General features: G+C 46.6%; 1 long non-coding RNA gene across 1 annotated transcript; it reads right to left on the reverse strand.

Annotated features, from left to right (window-relative positions):
- Positions 1-4464: 4464 nt before the first annotated feature.
- On the reverse strand, positions 4465-4880 carry LOC114449978 (uncharacterized). The gene is made up of 3 exons (XR_003672026.1): positions 4779-4880; positions 4588-4678; positions 4465-4494 (listed from the first exon to the last, which is right to left on the reverse strand). It is a non-coding gene; the product is annotated as an uncharacterized LOC114449978 (long non-coding RNA).
- Positions 4881-6378: the final 1498 nt, after the last annotated feature.

Here is a 6378-nt window from a genome sequence, read left to right on the forward strand (position 1 = left end):
AGGAGTTTAACCCTTTAATCACCTGTCTCTGAAAGACTGAGTCTACACTGTCCTATCACAGCACAGCAGAGTGACAGTGTGTGAGTCCCTCTAGTGGATGTTGTGGAGTATTGTGTTGTCTTTGCTCCAAAGGTTTTTGTACAGAGTTGAGCTGTTTCCTGTCACTGTGGGCTGCAGAGCACAGTAGTACACAGCAGAGTCTGTTACTGCAGGAGAGGACATCTGCAGATGAAAGTCCTTTGTGTTGGTGTCATGTCTCACCGACAGCCTTCCTGTTTGCTCTGAATAGTCTGCGATGAGAAACTGTGGAGATGAACTGGACTTCTGTTGGTACCAGTAGAGGTACCGAACAGATCCTGAATATTTGCAGGAGAGAGTCAGAGTGTCTCCTTCCAAAGCCGTCACTTCATCTTTAAATGGTGTCAGTAAATCCTCAGAGGAGCCTGAAAACAACAAAGATATATTCAGCGTGACATTTGGATTGGATTCTGGATCTTTAACTTAGTTCAGGAGTTTCAGAGTTCATCAGTTCAAACAACATCAGAATGTTTTCATGTCTATCGGCTCCTTTTCCATCTGGATCCATCTTTGGATGACTTACCAGTTTGAAAGGAGACCATCATCATCCAGATGAAAAGCAGGAACATTATTTCCAGCTGTGCTGAATGAACAACAGAGAGAACACAGCAGCTCTTCACTCCAACATGCAGCCTTTCATATTCAGCTGTGTAGCTCCGCCTCTTGCTGTGCTCTGTTTCCATTCAGGCTGATGGAAGCTGTAGAGATGACAGTGATGCTGCAGCATCATCATCCAGGGAGCTCAGACTGAAGGAGGACCTGCTGTTAGAGCAGCTCTCATGTACACTCTCTCTGCATCCTGCATCACTTGCAGCAGGTTTATTGTCTTTCTCTGGGGGTTTGGTCCTTGGGGTGGACCAGTCTCTGTCTCAGGGTGGAGCTGGGTTTAAAGTGTACTGGGATCTGATGTGTGTTGAAAGTCCCTCAGAGTTTTTTTCAGAGGCTCCTGACACATATGGATGAATGTTTCTCTGTGTGACTGCTCCTGTTGTGAAGACATTTCAATAGACTTCTATAGAACTTTTGGTCCAAAGAGGATTCAGAGGAGACTGAACGTGCTGAAAACAAGAGGATGTGCTGTTCAGTAAGAGCTCAGAGCAGCTTTAACCTCCACTGACCAGTAACAGGTCACAGAGGACAGAAGGTGATGAGACCAGTGATTAAAAACCTTTTTAAAATAGATGTAGGATTTGGGTGAGGGCACGGGTGGAAGGGTTCAGATCTACAGTCTGACTCTGCACTGACTAAAGTGAAGGACTGCATGAAGGTCTGAGCAGGACTGCAGCATGAAGTTAAAGAAGCTGAATCAGTGAGTCACACTGAACAAAGGAGGAAGCAGCTGGATCTGTGACAGTGTGTGAGTCCCTCTAGTGGATGTTGTGGAGTATTGTGTTGTCTTTGCTCCAAAGGTTTTTGTACAGAGTTGAGCTGTTTCCTGTCACTGTGGGCCTCACAGCACAGTAGTACACAGCAGAGTCTGTCACTGCAGCAGAGGACATCTGCAGATCCATTTGAGTTTCATTCACTTTAACTGTCAGTCCTGGAACTGGAGCTGCTGCTATGTCTCCATTCTTCAAATGAGAGATCAGGAACTCTGGAGGTTTTCCTGGATATTGTCGATACCAGAAGAAGTAATCAGCAGAACCTTTTGAGAAGGTGCAGCTGAGGGTAACAGTGCTGCCTTCTAAAGTGGACTGCTGAGTCTGGACTGCAGTGAGTTGTTGACAGCTGACACCTAAAGGAAGAGATAACATGTTGTCAAAAACAGAAGCCCCTTCAGAGATCATTAGAACTGAAGTGTTTCTGCTGAATCTTACGTACCTCTGAGAACAGACAGCAACAGCAGAGACAGTAGAAAACAGTCCAATGACAGCATGTTGAAGAAAGAGAATGTTTCTGCTTTGTGGATTGAACTCTGCTGAATCTGGAAGTTTCTCTCTCTTCTATAGTTCAGTCCCAGCTCAGCTCCTCCCTCGGTGTCTCCGTCTCCTCTTTGTTCTCTTCTCTCAGTTCCTCTTCCTTCTGGTTAACAGACTGCTAGCAGCACACTGACTCTGGACCTTCCATGTCATAAACCAGCTGACACACAAACAGCTTGTTGACTGTATTCTGTTATTTGACAAACTAAAGATGTTTTTGGTTGCTTTGGGTGCTTGCAGATCCTTGGGGTCTCTTCCTGGTCCTCTGTCAGGACCAGCAGCCTCCTTGAGGTCCCTGATCTAAATACTGGTGTCACCTCATGAACAGCCAGAGTCTGACAGCCTGCGTGTGTTCAGTGCTGTTGTCCATGAAGTGGTCCTTGATTCTTCTCTTGTAGACCTGTTGGACATCTGTCATGTCTCGTGTTAGGACAGCTCTTGCAGTGCTGTCCAGGAAGCTGTCTCCTGACCTGAAGGAAATGTCATGTGATGTGAGCATTAAGAGGACTTCAGTGATTAGGTTTGTGGTCAGGGTGGACCTGGATGTGGCTGTTAGAATAAAATCAAATGCCTTTTATACACATGTACAATGAGATTAAAGCCGTCACCCATTGCAGTGTAAAAAGAGAAAAGACATTAACAGTGTAAAAACATAGAAGTCGGTGCACAGTCCTGAATATATAAGATATGATCTATATACAGTATTCAGTATGAGGATATTGCACATGTTATATGTTGTGAACTTATAGAAATATTGCAAATGTTGTGTATTGTCCATCTGCATATGTAATATAGTACATTCAAATCCGTGCATGTGGGAGTTCAGGGTGGTTGCAGCTTTTGGAAAGAAGCTGTTTGTGAATCTGTTTGTTTTGGTCCTGATGCACCTGTAGCGCCTCCCAGAGGGTAGCAGGGCACACAGATCAGAACCGGGGTTGGAGGTGTCCTTGATGATGTTTTTGGCTCTGCTGCGGCAGTGGGAGGTGTAAATGTCCATCAGGGAGGGGAGAGGGCAGCTGATGATCTTCTGTGCTGTCTTAACAACTCTGTCTAACCTCTCCCTGTCTGCTACAGTGCAGCTGCTGCACCAAACTGTGATGCAGTATGTCAGCAGGCTCGCAATGGATGAGCGGTAGAAGGTCAGCAGCAGGGTGGGTTTAGGTTGTGTTTCCTGAGGACTCTCAGGAAGTGTAGCTGCTGCTGAGCCTTCTTGATGATTGAGGTGATGTTCTCTGACCAGGAGATGTCCGCTGAGATGAGGACGCCAAGAAACCGGATGGTGTGGACCCTCTCCACACACTCTCCATTGATGTAAAGGGGGGCTGGATCGGTGCTGTGCTTCCTGAAGTCGATGATAATCTCTCTGGTTTTCTTGGTGTTGAGAGCGAGGTTATTCTCAGAACACCAGGCTGCCAGCTTCAGGATCTCCTCCCTGTAGGCAGCCTCGTCACCTCTGGAGATGAGTCCGACCACTGTGGTGTCGTCAGCAAACTTGACAATGAGGTTGTCATTGTTGGCCGGGCTGTAATTGTGGGTGTAGAGACAGTACAGGAGGGGGCTCAGCACACAGCGCGTGGGTGGAGGAGAGGTGGGGGCCAAGTATCACAGTCTGGGGTCGGTTTGTGAGAAAGTCCTTTATCCAGGCACATGTGAGGGGAGGGAGACCAAGTGTTCAGTTTAGAGCATAGTCTGTCTGGGATTATTGTGTTGAAGGCAGAACTGTAATCCACAAAGAGCATCGGGACGTAGCTCTGCCACAGGCCAGACCGTTCCTCCTGAGGGGTGTATGCTGGGACTACTAGCAGGAAGAGGTGGTCTGAGAGGCCAAGATGCTGAGGGGGCACAGCCCCGTAGTCCTGCTTTATGTTAGAATCCACATGATCAGGGGTACTATGCCCTCTGCTGGGACAGTTCACATGCTGAGTAAAGCTTGGTAAAACAGTCTTTAAGCATGTTTGATGTGTGTTTACAGTGCTGTATAGGTGCTGAAAGGCTGAGCTAATGTTAGCATCAGGTGACTGTAGACAGACTCACAACAGCTAGCTCTCTGAGTAGGTACAAGGTCTGACAGTGATGGAACTATAACAAAGAACCCAGAGAACTGACACAGTGTGTGAGTCCCTCTAGTGGATGTTGTGGAGTATTGTGTTGTCTTTGCTCCAAAGGTTTTTGTACAGAGTTGAGCTGTTTCCTGTCACTGTGGGCTGCAGAGCACAGTAGTACACAGCAGAGTCAGACAGCTGAAGCTTCTGGATCTTCAGAGGAACTGATGTGTCTTTGAGTTCAGCATCAAATCTGGATTTCTTGGAGTCTCCTGGATCTTTTATTGCAGAGTGACGCATCAGTATAGACTTTGGAACGTTGTTCACTTCTTGTTTGTACCAGAACAAAGTGGGACTGTAACCAGTCTGAAAGGAGCATCCAAGTGTGACAGTGTCTCCTTCAGCAGCAGTGACATCTCCCTCTTGCTGGGTCACTGAGTCTTGTCCTTTACACTCTGGGGAAGAAGAGAAGATGCAGAGGAAGAGATGGATCAATAAAGATGATTGATGAAAGCAGAACAATCAGCAGCTTTAAAGAGTTCTCTCACATGTAGAACAGATGTCATTTTCAGGGATCATTGTCACTTTGAAGCATAGAAGGTGTTTTCCAAGGTAACAGATGGCAGCAGAGATGATGTGCTGTGAGTGAGTGTAGAATGAACATTCAGAGCTCTTCATGTAGAGCTCAGCAATGTCTTCAAGTGTTTGAAGAGGAAACATGTGCAGCTTTCTATCTTACCAAAGAAAAGAGCAGCAAGAAGAATCCACAGCCAATGTTCCATCTGTACAACAAGGTTTCAATCAACAGGAGGAGCAGCTGATGTTCCACATTCAGTCTGACAGCTGTTCTCTTCACAGCAGCACTTCTTACTGACAGAATGCTGCAACACAGCGCACAAGGAGTGCAGCGCCTCCTGGATCATGTGGCCCTCTAGTGGAGCTACAAAGTGCACTTCAACAGTGTGGAGAAAAGGCTTCCAGCAGCGGCTCACTGTGTCCCTCTGTGTTTTTGTGCAGACACACCTCCTGCTACAAAGCAGGTGGTTCGTTTATTGATTTTTAGTTCAAATTAGTCTTTATTGTCATCATATAAAAATATATAACAAGATGAAGGAGGCTGCACTGAAATGAGTGTCAGATAAGTTCAGGTCAGGCCAAAATGCATTCATGACCTGCAGATGGAGGTGTATGGATGTACATTCAGTGTGAATGCTTTAATGGTTTCTGGGCACTAATGTTGTTAAGCATCTTATTAAACAGTTCACACAGTCCTCTTGTTTTTGGTGGGTACTGAACAACCCTAAGTCCACATACACCTGACATCGTGCAGTTCCTTAGAATGTTGTCCGCATTACCAGATGGAGAGGTGAAACTATGCCTGATGTCATTGGTACTGCCAAGCTTAAACAAGCGGTGACTCTTGGTCTGGGGTCAGTTGCCCGCAGGTTCGCCCATTTCAAAAGGCAGTGCTGTTCTGGTGGAGCCGCCCAAAGCTATCATCTATAAGAAAGACCTTATGGTTTGTCGTCGGTGTGCTCCATGAGTGGGCCTCTCTGCTTGTGCTTGTGTGGACAAAGAGTGGGGAACTCAGAATTTGTGTGAATTACTGCTGGTTGAATGCACGCACAGTCAAGGATGCTCACCTGTTGCCCCACCAGTTGGATTGTGTCTTCAGTAGGCTTTGAGCACATGGGTTGAAGTTGGCCCCCAAGAAATGTTACCTTCTTAGTAGGAGTGTCTGATTTCTGGGTCAAGTGATTGATGAGAATGGGGTGTCAACTGACCCAGATGAGGTCAATACCATTGCTTCCTTCATGGAGGCTGACCTTGTGATTGAGGATGGTGTTACACTCTCTCAGAAGAAGATTTAGTTGCAGATTGCCGGGGTGAAAATGTGTAGGTATACAACTTACCACCCCATGGACAACGGGCACACTGACAGGTTCAACATGTTGATGAAGATTCTCAGTCATCCAGGTCATCATACGTAGAGAAGATTGAAGCGAGGCATCTGGACTTGTAGAGTTTTTTTTTGAAGGCGTTTCGCTGCTCATCCAAGTATCTTCATCAGCTCTAACTGGATGTGGGTGGAAGATCAGTGTTGGCCTAATGTCACAGTTAGTGAGAAAGTCCTTGATCCATGCAGGTATGATGGCTGAAAGTCCAGATCTGTCCAGTTGTTGCACATGTCCGGACGATGGTGATACATGCTGAACTCCAGTCTACAAACAGCATCCACACATAGATGTCTGTGAGTTCAAGGTGGTTCAGAGCTCGGTGGAGGCTGGGTGTTAACTCCTCTGCCCTGTTGGTGTCAGCTCTAGCAGTCACTGGTGACT

The sequence above is a fragment of the Parambassis ranga genome, chromosome 17 (assembly GCF_900634625.1).
Source record: "Parambassis ranga chromosome 17, fParRan2.1, whole genome shotgun sequence".
NCBI classification, from domain to species: Eukaryota; Metazoa; Chordata; class Actinopteri; family Ambassidae; genus Parambassis; species Parambassis ranga.